The 12,382-nt window shown below is 35.8% G+C and overlaps 1 protein-coding gene across 3 annotated transcripts in view; it reads right to left on the reverse strand.

Annotated features, from left to right (window-relative positions):
* VMP1 (vacuole membrane protein 1) overlaps nucleotides 1-12,382 on the reverse strand; it is a 134,898-nt gene that overhangs the window by 49,217 nt on the left and 73,299 nt on the right. The window lies entirely within an intron of this gene.

Genomic DNA, 12,382 nt, shown 5'->3' on the forward strand with positions numbered 1-12,382 from the left:
GCTTCCCCCTCCCTCTCTGCCTGCCTCTCTGCCTACTTGTGATCTCTGTCTCTGTCAAATAAATAAATAAAATATATATTAAAAAAAAAGAAAAACACAAATCAAAACCCCAGTGAGGTTATCCATTCATAAATGTTAGAAAGCCTATCATCTTTTTTTTTTTTTTTTTTTAAGGTAAGCTTTATGCTCAATGTGGGGCTCAAACTCCTGTCCCTGAGACCAAGGGTCGTATGCTCCATCAACTAAGCCAACCAGGTGCCCAGAAAGCCTATCATCAAGAAGACAAAAGATACTAAATGTTGGTGAGGATGCGCTGAAGAGAGAACCCATGTGCACTCTTTAGGGAAATGTAAATTGGTATAGTCAGTATGGAGAGTCCTCAAAAATTAAAAATAGAACAATCATACGATCCAGCAATTCTACTTCTGGGTATTAATCCAAAGGAAACAACCAATATCTTGAAAAAATATCTGTATCCCCCAAGTTTACTGCAGCATTATTTATAATAGCCAAGACATGGAAACAGTTTAAGTGTCCACTGATGGATGAATAAAGAAAATGCGGGAAATACACACACACACACACACACACACACACACACACACACACAGAAATATTATCCCCCATTAAAAAAGAAGGGAATCCTCCCATATGCAACAACATAGATGGACCTTAAGGGTATTGTGTTAAATGAAATAAGACAGAGAAAAACAAATACTGTATAATCTGATTTATTGTGGAATAAAGTAATAGATATGGAGAAATAATAGATATGAAAAGTAATAGATATGGAGAAGTAATAGATACGGAGAAAAGTAATAGATTACTTTTAAGTAATAGATATAGAGAAAGTAAGAGTAATAGATATGGAGTAAGTTTAGTAATAGATATGGAATAAGTTTAGTAATAGATATGGAGAAAGTAATAGTAATAGATATGGAATAAGTTTAGTAATAGATATGGAGAAAAGATTGGTAGTGCTAGAGGCAATGGGGAGGAGCAGTGGATGATGGTGGTGAAATAAAGCCAGCCTTCAGTTATAAAATAAATGAATTCCAGGGGTGTATACTGCATGATGACATGTTAACAATACTGTATTGTGTATTTGGAAATTGCTAAATTGCTAAGAGAGTAGATCCTGAAAGTTCTCATCACAAGAAAAAAACTGTAACTATGTATGGTGATAGATATTAACTATTTTTTTTTTTTAGATTTTATTTATTTATTTGACAGACAGAGATCACAAGTAGGCAGAGAGACAGGCAGAGAGAAGGGAGGAAGCAGGCTCCCTGCAGAACAGAGAGCCCGATGTGGGGCTCGATCCCAGGACCCTGGGATCATGACCTGAGCTGAAGGCAGAGGCTTTAACCCACTGAGCCACTCAAGCGCCCCTAGATATTAACTATATTAACTATTATTGTGATAATTATTTTGTAACATGTATGTATAGTAAACCATTAGGTTGTATACCCAAAATGAATAAAATTTTATATGTCAATTATATTTCAATTTTTTAAAAAAATTCAGTAGTTAAAATGAAAAAATAAAACAAAGGACTAATGGTACAACTGTTTCACAGATGTGGCCAAAATCAAACTGCAAATGATATATATAAGAAATCTGTGTACTCCAATGTATAATGAGCAAACAGCTGTCCTGTCTTCATATTCCCTCCAGTACACTAATTTTTTAGAGAATTAAAGATAATGATTATAAAAACAATATTGGATTATCTAGCTAGAATTATTATTGCTTGCTTTTGTTACTATCTAAAACTGGGACTATGGTTTCCTTTTCTCTGGCACATTAAAAATAAATTAGAAGAACATAAAATAAAAACCATCTTTCCCCTTTAAAAAAAAAGAAATTATATATAAAATATATCTCACATCCATCAAAATCAATGAAAACTGAACACAAGCAAAGATCTGTGTATTCTTTGAAATAATAAGAAATACTTATTTTGGCAAGTAGCTAAGTAAATAAGTACTAAAAAATACTAGGTACCCTAGAAATCTTTAAAAAGAAAATTCAGTTTTTGTTCCTGTTCATATTCATATATTTCTTCTTTTTTTTAAAAGATATTATTTATTTATTTGATAGACAGAGATTACAAGTAGAGAGGCAGGCAGAGAGAGAGAAGAAAGCAGGTTCCCCACTGAGCAGAGAGCCCGATGCGGGGCTCGATCCCAGGACCCTGGGATCATGACCTGAGCTGAAGGCAGAGGCTTCAACCCACTGAGCCACCCAGGTGCCCCCATAGTCATATATTTCTATTACCTAGGGTACTTTTATTAGATTGCATATTGTAAAAATTTAATGTGTGTATACAGGAGGGGGATAGTAATTGGTAGAAAAAGCAAAAAGAGATGATGAATGACTCAGGAAACATACAATGCAAAGGAGAACAAGAAAAACAGAAAAGATGAAAAAAAGTACTTAGAGAAACAGTACAAATACTAATTCTACAGACCTAATGTGACTTCAAAATGATACAGTACTGATTATATTGTCTTTAAAGTTTCCTGAGCCACAGTTTCTTCAGCTTGTCTATAAAATGGTGATAATAGTATTTATTACCATGATAAATAAGAGATAAAACTGCTTATGGGAAAAATTATAGACCGAAGTTAAATTACTCAGTAACTGTCAAAAGGTTAAAAAAACCTGAAAGCCAAAGAAATAAAGTATCTTGTCAGAATTCTTAGTTGACATTATGATGAGCTCAGTTCTAGGGCAACCTTACAGTTACCGGGATAAGAGGTTTTTGTTTTGTTTTGAATTACAAAAAGAGAAAAGCAACATGTTAATATCAAGGAAGGAAGAGGTTGTAAAGCAGGAAGAAGGGAAGGAAAGAAATGCAGTTAAGAATTAAAATTTATCGGGCACCTGAGTGGCTCAGCGGGTTAAAGCCTCTGCTTTCGGCTCAGGTCATGATCCCAGGGTCCTGGGATTGAGCACCACATCGGGTTCTCCACTCAGTGGGGAGCCTACTTCCTCCTCTCTCTCTCTGCCTGCCTCTCTGACTACTTGTGATCTCTGTCTATCAAATAAATAAATTAAAAAAAAAAAGAATTAAAATTTATCAAATCTGTCTTGTAATGCCACCAATTAGTTTACCAAATCCAAGAGTGTAGCAATGGGTAAGATTACTACTCCTAGGGGCACCTGGTTGGCTCAGCTGGTAGAACACACAACTCTGGATCTCGTGGTTTTGATTTAAAGCCCCATGTTAGGTGTAGAGATTACTTAAAAATAAAATCTTAAAAAAAAAAAGATTACTCCTCCTGAATGCTAGTTATGTGGCTTTTTTTTTTAAGATTTTATTTACTTATTTGACAGGGAGAGACATAGCAAGAGAGGGAACACAAGCAGGAGGAGTAGGAGAGGGAGAAGCAGGCTCCCCGCTGAGCAGGGAGTCTGATGTCGGGCTCAATGCCAGGACCCATGACCTGAGCTGAAGTCAGACACTTAATGACTGAGCCATGCAGGTGCCCTCTGAACGCTAGTTCTTAATCAACATATTCTTGTCTCCAGAAAATAAGAGTTAATTCTTCAGTTATTAAAAAAAATAAAAATTTTGGGGCACCTGGGTGGCTCGGTGGGTTAAAGCCTCTGCCTTCGGCTCAGGTCATGATCCCAGCGTCCTGGGATGGAGCCCCGAATTGGGCTCTCTGTTCAGCAGGGAGCCTGCTTTCCCCTCTCTCTGCCTGCCTCTCTGCCTACTTGTGATCTCTATCTGATAAATAAATAAAATCTTTAAAAAAATAAAATGAAATAAATTTTTTAAAAAAAGGAATTATTCTCTCTGACAAATAAATAAATGAATTCTTTAAAAAGAATTTTTAAAATTTATTTGTCGAGAGGGGGAGAACATAAGAGAGAGGGGGAGAGCGCTTGCACAAGCAGGGGGAGCCGCAGGCAAAGGGAGAGAGAGAAGCAGGTTCCACCCTGAGCAGGGAGCCTAATGCGGAACTCATCCCAGGAGCCTGGGATCATGACCCGAGCTGAAGGCAGACGTTCAACTGACTGAGCCACCCAGGCACCCCAGATAAATATTCTTTAAAAAAAAAAAAAGAAAGAAAGAAAGTAAAGAAATCTTGCTATTTGCAATGGTATGAATGGAAGTAGAGTATTATGCTAAGTGAAATAAGTCAGAGAAAGACAAGTATGATTTCATTCATATGTGGAATTGAAGAAACAAATGAGCAAAGGGGAAAAAAAAAGAGGCAAACCAAGAAACAGATTCTTACTACTGAGAACAAACTGATTGTTACGGGAGGGGAGAGGTGTGGGGAGATGGATTAAATAAATGAAGGGGGATGAAGGAGTCCACCTGTGGTGATGAGTACCTGGTGTTGTATGTAAGTGCTGAATCACTACATTGTATACCTGAAACTAATATTACACTGTGTGTTAACTAACTGGAATTTAAATAAAAACATGAAGGACACCTGGGTGGCTTAGTCAGTTGGGCGAGTGACTCTTGATTTTAGCTCAGGTCATGATCTCAGGGTTGTGAGATTGAACCCCATTTAGGGTTCTATGCTAGGGAAACTACTTGAGATTCTCTTCCTCTGCCCCTTCCCTTGGCTCAGAGGCATCTGGTCTCTCTCACTAAAAAATAAATTAAAAAAAAAAAGAGGGGGGGCGATGCCTGGGTGGTTCAGTCGTTAAGCGTCTGCCTTCAGCACAGAGTCCTCAAATTGAGCCCCTCATTGGGCTCCCTGCTCAGCGGGAGGCCTGTTTCTCCCTCTCCCACTCCCACTCCCCCTGCTTGTATTCTCTCTCTTGCTGTCTCTGTCAAATAAATAAATAAAATTAAAGAGAAAAAAATAATAAACATAGTTTTAAGAGAAAAAAATAAATAAACTTAAAAAAAGGAGAAACCATATGGTATTTCTTAGGAAGGGCAGGCAGGCATCCATTCTTATCAGTGCCTGCCTCGTCTCTATTTGAAATAAAAACAGACTCTGCAGTCCAAGAAGAACAACAGTGCTTTAGACACTCAGGGAAAAAGTCTGAGTATGCAAGATTTACTAGAAATGACACATTATACAAGTCATGCATTTTTCTTTTCTTCTCTCTTTTTCCAGTCTGAAGTTAATATCTCCTCATGTGATTATCTCATGTCTCACCAGAAAGGGTATTTACCAAGTCTTAGTTTGATGCTGGGGTGGAAAATCACTCTTCATTTTCAGCACTTTATAACTGATTCTATTTTGGTTACAAGTAATTAATAATGTTTATTTCCAAGTTCAAACTGGAACTGAGAATACAAAAACCACACAACAACCTGCTACATATGTAAGACAACAATATTAGGTTGTGGGTGGAAAAAAGCAAAAGTAATTGAGAAGAACTTCACTTAAACATCCAAAGCTATGAAAACAAAGCTAGTATGGAATTTACAAATTATCAGGGACAGGAAACTTAAGAGACTGAAAATAAAGAATAAAGATAAATGGGATCTTCTCTTATTTGAAGACATGTAAATAGTGGGATTCTTTCCTAAGAAAGAACCAATTTTGCTTAACAAATTTAAAAATGGTCCTGCAAAAAGAGCAAAGAGTTTAAGTTCCAAATTTACAGATGAAATTAAAATTTTAAAGTAAGAAATACCAAATTCATGACAATAAATTGAGAGATCATGTGAACTTGAGCAAGAAGAAATTAACAGTGTAGACCAAAGTAAGAGAACACATTTAGGGAAAAATTATTTAAATATAAAATGATGGGTTATAAGAGTTTTATATTATGAACAAAGAAAAGGGAACTGGGAGCAGTCTCCCAAGTAAATGGTTTACTGAAGTAAACAGTTTATTAAAAACATCAGCAAAATGCATTGGCAAAAGGACAATAGTTGCAGAAATCTGAAAAAACATGAGTATAGTAATGCCCTTAGAAAATCATGTGCAGATCTGATAACTTCATGTTAGGAAAGATATAAAAGAATTAGATAATGAGCCATGAAAAAAAAAGGGATCAAAGACTTTTAGGGGCTGTTAGATATAAAAGTAAATGATTACTTTCTCTAGAAAAGCTGAAAAGGGAACCAACATGAAATCTATAGAGTTATGAAAAGAGGAAAGGGGAAGTGTTAAAAAAATCTTCTAATGCTAGAATGAGGGTGGCACCCTTTATGATGTGAGAGAGGCAAATTTAAAACCAACAAATGGCAGCACTGCTTTAATAACAGGCTGTGAATTTACTGAAGTCCTTACCTCAAGAAGTAGTAAACACACAAATTTTTATAGGTTTTGATCAATTAATTCATGCAGATCTATATGAGGGAAGGAGATAGAGAAGTCTAGAATACATGTGTACTTTTGAGGGGGAGGACTGAATTAATTATTATGCCCTCTTTCTGGTATCCTAGTGCTTGAGTTTAAAAGCACAACAGTCAGGTTTTTACATTTCCAAGACAGGAAAATGACAAACCAAACACCGTGGCTAATTAGAAACAAACACATCTTTTGTGGGGCGCATGGGTAGCTCAGTCAGTTAATCGTCTGCTTTCAGGTCAGGTCATGATCCCAGGGTCCTGGAACTGAGCCCTGTAGCAGGGTCCCTGCGTGGTGGGGAATCTGCTTCTCCCTCACCCTCTGCCCCTCCCCGTGCTTGTGCCTATATGCTTGCTTGGGCACACACACACTCTCTCTCTCTCTCAAAAAAATAAAATCTTTAGAAAAAAAACCCAAAACTTTTGTAATAGGAAATGGGCATAATAGTTATCCTACTGTCTGTGTTTTGCATTAAACTCTGATCCAGGGCCAAAAACCCTGAGTGCACTTAGCAGGTATAACAGAAGGTGGGTTTGTATTCCTATGTTGATTTGCGAACTCATGAGCAAAACCACAGCATACATAGTCTGTTGATCCACGTTTCAATGAAAGGGGCCTTTCCGAAGGCATTTTACAAAAGGTGTTTGAAACATAACCTGAAAAAAAATCTTTAAATTAGCTTAACAAAGGTAACCTAATGCCTAGCCACTGCTAATTTTTCCCCTATATCTGTAAACAGGTGTGCAAATGAAAAGAACAAAGCAGACATAAAACAAAACTATATTCCACTCCAATATACAAAGCAAACTGACAAGAAAAATCTTAACCATTTATTACAGACTGTGCTTCGCTAATGACTAGGGTACATTAACCTCTTATTTTCATTTTAAAATCTAGATTCAATTATAAGTGCTCCTTCATCAAAAGAAAATTTTTTTTCTATTTTAATTTGACCATTGAGAGTTAGTGAGAATTGTTAGAATACAACAATTTTAAACTTCCACTATTCTGTATTCTTTCCTGGGAAGACGAACAAGCTCAAAATTTTCTACCACTTGTTTTCTCTAAATTTATTTTGATACCAAAAAAGTAAGCAGAATAAAAATGATTTTTAGGAAGTTGGATTTAAATGTATTCATTAAGTTTATTTTTAAAAGGAAAGTCTGGCTGAGACAACGACGTTAAATACAGAAATACACATGTAAAAAGAAATGGATTCAGGAATGTACAATGAGTAGATTAGTTTCCCAGTGGCCATTCACTCAGCAGCTTGCGTCAAGCTGCAACTCCTGCTCAGTTAGTTAGTTAATACTACTATTAAAATGGGCTAAAGAAATAGAGAAGACCTCAGAAAACAAATAAGGAATAAAAGTCTGCGAGTGGGGTGGTGAGAAAAAGAGTTCAAAATAAAGTAAAAGTTTCCTGAGAAAACAAATAAAATGAGGCATTAAGAATTCCACAGTAAAACATGCTAAGTGTGTGTGCTCAGAAACTACAACTATAGAACTATTTCAAGTGCTACCTTTTCTCATTGAATCCAACACAAGTGACCTTTGTGTACCAAAGCTAAATGTGCTAGCATTCGCAATATCCTGCAACAGAATCCTTCAAAAGAGGCCACTGAAAATTGCTTAATCTTGATGGTACTTTGTGGTAAAATCATGAGCCAGCCTGAAAGAAGATCTAGCAGGCCTGTCTTTTCAAAAACGAAACGCTGCTGGGTGTGGTTGATTCTGAAAAGTGAAACTACAGTAAACCCTGGTAGCTCTGACATGCCTTTAAATGATAAAGAAATGGGCTTAACATGTGTCTCTGCTGTTCATTATGGTAAAGTCGATCAGTTCAACCACTTGCAAACAGGGAAAAGATCTTGAGGACAGGAAGCTTTTCTGTGGAAGTCCTGACGCAACACAAACCATAGCAGTTACTGCAAAGCTTAATGCAAACCCTCTAGAGTCCACGTTGACAAATTCTTTTACAAGTCCTGTGGTTACAGGGAAGCTGGTTTCACTCTGACTCACTCCTACTCAAACAGTTTACTGGAAATGAAGGGGAGGGGGAATTTTCAGAGAAGTCATGTGATGACCAGACAAACCACAGCCAGTAAAGGTTCGACAGAGTCAAAAACAGGTCCCAGCAACAACTGACACCCAGTGAGTTCAACTGGCACTAAAGTATACAAAAATAGTCCTGTTAGGTTTCAGGTCATCCACACCATGAACTCTTTCATAAATCTCTGTATGTAAAGGAACAGATAGTTCACAGGGGGAAAAACCAGAAGGCAGTGATATGGTAGCGGCAACTGCAAACACTTCATAGGAAAATGTGCTTAACAGAGTACAGCATCAAAGGAATGTTAAAGCACTCTGGTGAGTGTATAAATAATCATTAGTAAATACTTTCCCAAAGTCTCTAAACTCAAATGTTCAAACACATATTCTATCATTACCAAAAGAATGTCAAAAGAACCTTTAATTATCATCTTGCACTTTGGGGGATGTTCACTGGGTAATCTAGTCTACTGCATAGAGAGAAACATAGCAGCCATAAGAATGAGAATTAACATTAGGACTGACAAGTTTTTTTGTGTTCTGTGCTTTCACTAAAAAAATAATGTAATTTTTTTAAACATTATTTCTGAACAGGAAAGGATCTTATTAACCTAAAAAAAAAGTTTTTTGGGCCTTAAATACATTTAATACCGACTAGTAAGATAAAAGATACTAGCATTTAAACATAATTTGGTGGTTTAGCCTCAACAAATCAGATTAAGTGGCAAATATTCATCCATTTAGATATTATAGTCCTAAACAGAAGCTAAAAACATGCTCCCTTAAAACGGGATTAATACCAGAAATTATAAAAAGGCCTCTGAGGAAAGATGGTGTATAGACTTGTGACTTACACTCAACAGAAAAACTAGCTGATCAATATAACAATGGAGGAAAAAATTGCATTCTCTTGGGGCGCCTGGATGGTTCAGCTGTTAAGCATTTGCCTTCGGCTCAGGTCATAATCCAGGGGTCCTGGGATAGAGCCCCACATTGGGCTCAGCAGGAAGCCTGCTTCTCCCTTTCCCACTCCCCCTGCTTGTGTTCCCTCTCTCTCCTTCTCTCTCTCTCTGCCAAATAAATAAAATCTTAGGAAAAAAAGAACTGCATTCTCTTAACAGATGAAGTTTTAAGAAAATTAAATTTCTTACTTCTGCCTTAATTCTCAATTTCCTATAGGAGTAACAAGAAATAGTAAATTTCACACAGTCAGCAACCTAATATTGTGTGCAAAAGAATCCAAGTAGCTAGGTCAGTTGGACAGATGGTGTTTAGGAAAGCAAACTTATTCAAACCATATTCTTCCAAGTAAATATGTACAAAATTCCTGCTCTATTGTGTAAGCTTTAAACACAAAAATACCACAACCACCCCCATGCTCCCATTTCCCACTGCTTCAATAATACTGGCCGCTCTAATCTTTTATGATACATCAAGTGAATAGGTTACTTTATTTTTCAAACTTCTTTATTCCTAATGTTTCTAATTTTCCTCTTTTCTTGGCTATGCAGCCTACAGAAAAAACAAGTTGCCACAAGAAACTTCATTTGTTTCTAAAATACAGAATTTTATGAATTTTCTTTTACTTACTGTGAATTTAAAAAATTATTAGACATTTAATTACTGATGTTTCTTATATTATCTTCAAGTCTGGTTCTCAGATGACTATTAAACTCAAAGATGCATAACAATTCAGTCTTTCTTATGTAAAATGATCTGTGTTCACTGCAGTTTACATTTTACTTTGCAGTGGAGTGAGACTATTAAATGAACGTGTTTTGTGTAATGTATACATTTTCACTCTTGATATTTCTTAGTTTATTCAAAGTAATTACCACATGAGTAGTATGTGTAGGACCAGGTACATGTTGTTGTGAATAATTTTTATGGTCTCTTCTCAAGGAGTTTACAGACTCCTGGGAGAGATGAGAAAAGTCCAGAAATCGTTTTATTTTTAAAAAGATACTTTTTTAAATTCTGTTTTTTAAAAGGAAACTCTATCCCCAACATGGGGCTTGAGCTCACCACCCCGAGATCAAGAGTCACATGCTTTCCCCACTGAGTTAGACAGGTATCCCAGAAAGTCCATAAACAGTTTTAAATGAAGGTAGAAAATGACACAAGAAAGTTACAGCAGGAAACAGTTTCTGGGGATCAGGAAGATTTTTGAGCAGCAAAGTTTCATGACAGAGGTATTTTTTTTTGAAAGTTATTTTTGTAATTTTGTTCAGGAATAGATTGGGGGACAAAACTAGTAAAGAGGAGACCTATTGGGAAGTCACTGGAAATGTTCAGGGAAGAGGTGGTAAAGACCTGAACCAGAGAGGGCAGATATGAAGATATTAAGGAGGTAGAGTCAAAAGGCCTTGAAAAACAACTGGATATGGGAAATAAGGAGGGAGTCAGATGACTCAGTTTTGACTGTGATTATGAGGACGGTGACATCATTAACAGAAATCAGGAACAAAGAAAAAGAATATCATAAAGAGAATAATTAAACCTTGCATGAGGGGTGCCTGGGTGGCTCAGTCAGTTAAGTGTCTGACACTTGATTTTGGCTCAGGTCATGAGACCGAGCCCTGCGTTGGGCTCCTTCCCCACTCAGCACAGAGTCTGCTTGAGATTCTCTCCCTCTCCCTCTACCCCTCCCTTTGCTTGCACATGTACTCTCTCTCTCTCTAAATAAAATCATAAAAAGAACCTTGCATGAAATACTCCACCAAGCACATAAACAGCTATCTAGACTTATATTTTATAAATTATGTTAGAACAGTTCAAGGTCATAGGAAGCTACATTTATTCATGTCTACCTCCCACAGACATCTAGTGAAAACATGACAGAAAGCCAAGAACAAAAGGAAGTCAGTTTAGTGGAAAAATACTGCCTAATCTCATACTGTACTCACAAAAATAAATGAGGTACCATAAAGAATCTGAATTCAAATAAATGTATTAATAATCTCTTCTTCTCAAAATATTTATGGTACAAAATCCAACTATTACTCAAAACTAGAATTTAAGCAAATACTTAGCTGTAAAATTGCTACCTAGTAATAATTTCCTAGGAAAAGCATATACACCCTTTAACCTAGTTGGAGAACACATGATAAAGCAATGAGAGCCAAGTGTTTTTTTCATTCTTCCTGCTGATAAACTTATTCTATCAAAGGGCTTTACCTAGATGAATAAAAAACACATTTTTTACCTCAGTCTCAGACAATCTTAACATTTAAATACCCACTCGTATTACTCATTTTACTCAATTTCCTGTTTTAGCTACAGCTGATCCAACTTTTCTGTATTTTAGTGCTCCTATCAAATTGGGTGTTTTACAAAATGCATGTATCTGTGAGGAAATTCCAGGACCAAAGTCAGATAAACTTCTGGATCCCTGTGAAACTGAATACTATAGAAACTTTTAAATTACAATCACTAAAATATAACTAAAAGATGTCAGTAGAGTTACAGTTTACCAAATAAATAAAAACATAGTATCTTTTTATATATCAATAACTATTTACAAAAATATAATATCTAATTTGTAGCAATAAAGTGTAAGACAAAACTAACATACTGACATAATGGGAAAATGTTGGAATGACACAGAAATAGTTAGTTACTTAAAGGTAAGAAAGAGTTCTATATTATATGACAGATAAAAGTATTTTAATAAATATTTAAAGATGAAAGAATCAAACCATAAATATACTAAAAGGAAATATGGCTGAATATTCACTACATAATCATAATCATTCAGTAAGATAATTTTAGGCATTACTTCAAAATGCAAAGTCTTAGATACTAGAATTTTTGAAAAAGTAAACTTTTTATCCAAGTAAAACATAATAAAAACACATACAATAAACAATATGGAAAAACAGCAGAAGCATATGACAAAAGAAATCTCCTTAAAAATGTTAATAAGTCAGAAATATACTAAACATGAAAAACAGGTAAATAAACTAGTTAGATGAAGTTTGTTCTCTCTTTTTTTGTTTATCTGCATTTTCAACATGTTATACAATGAACATACTTTGTAACCAGAAA

The sequence above is a fragment of the Martes martes genome, assembly GCF_963455335.1.
Source record: "Martes martes genome assembly, chromosome: 16".
NCBI lineage: Eukaryota > Metazoa > Chordata > Mammalia > Carnivora > Mustelidae > Martes > Martes martes.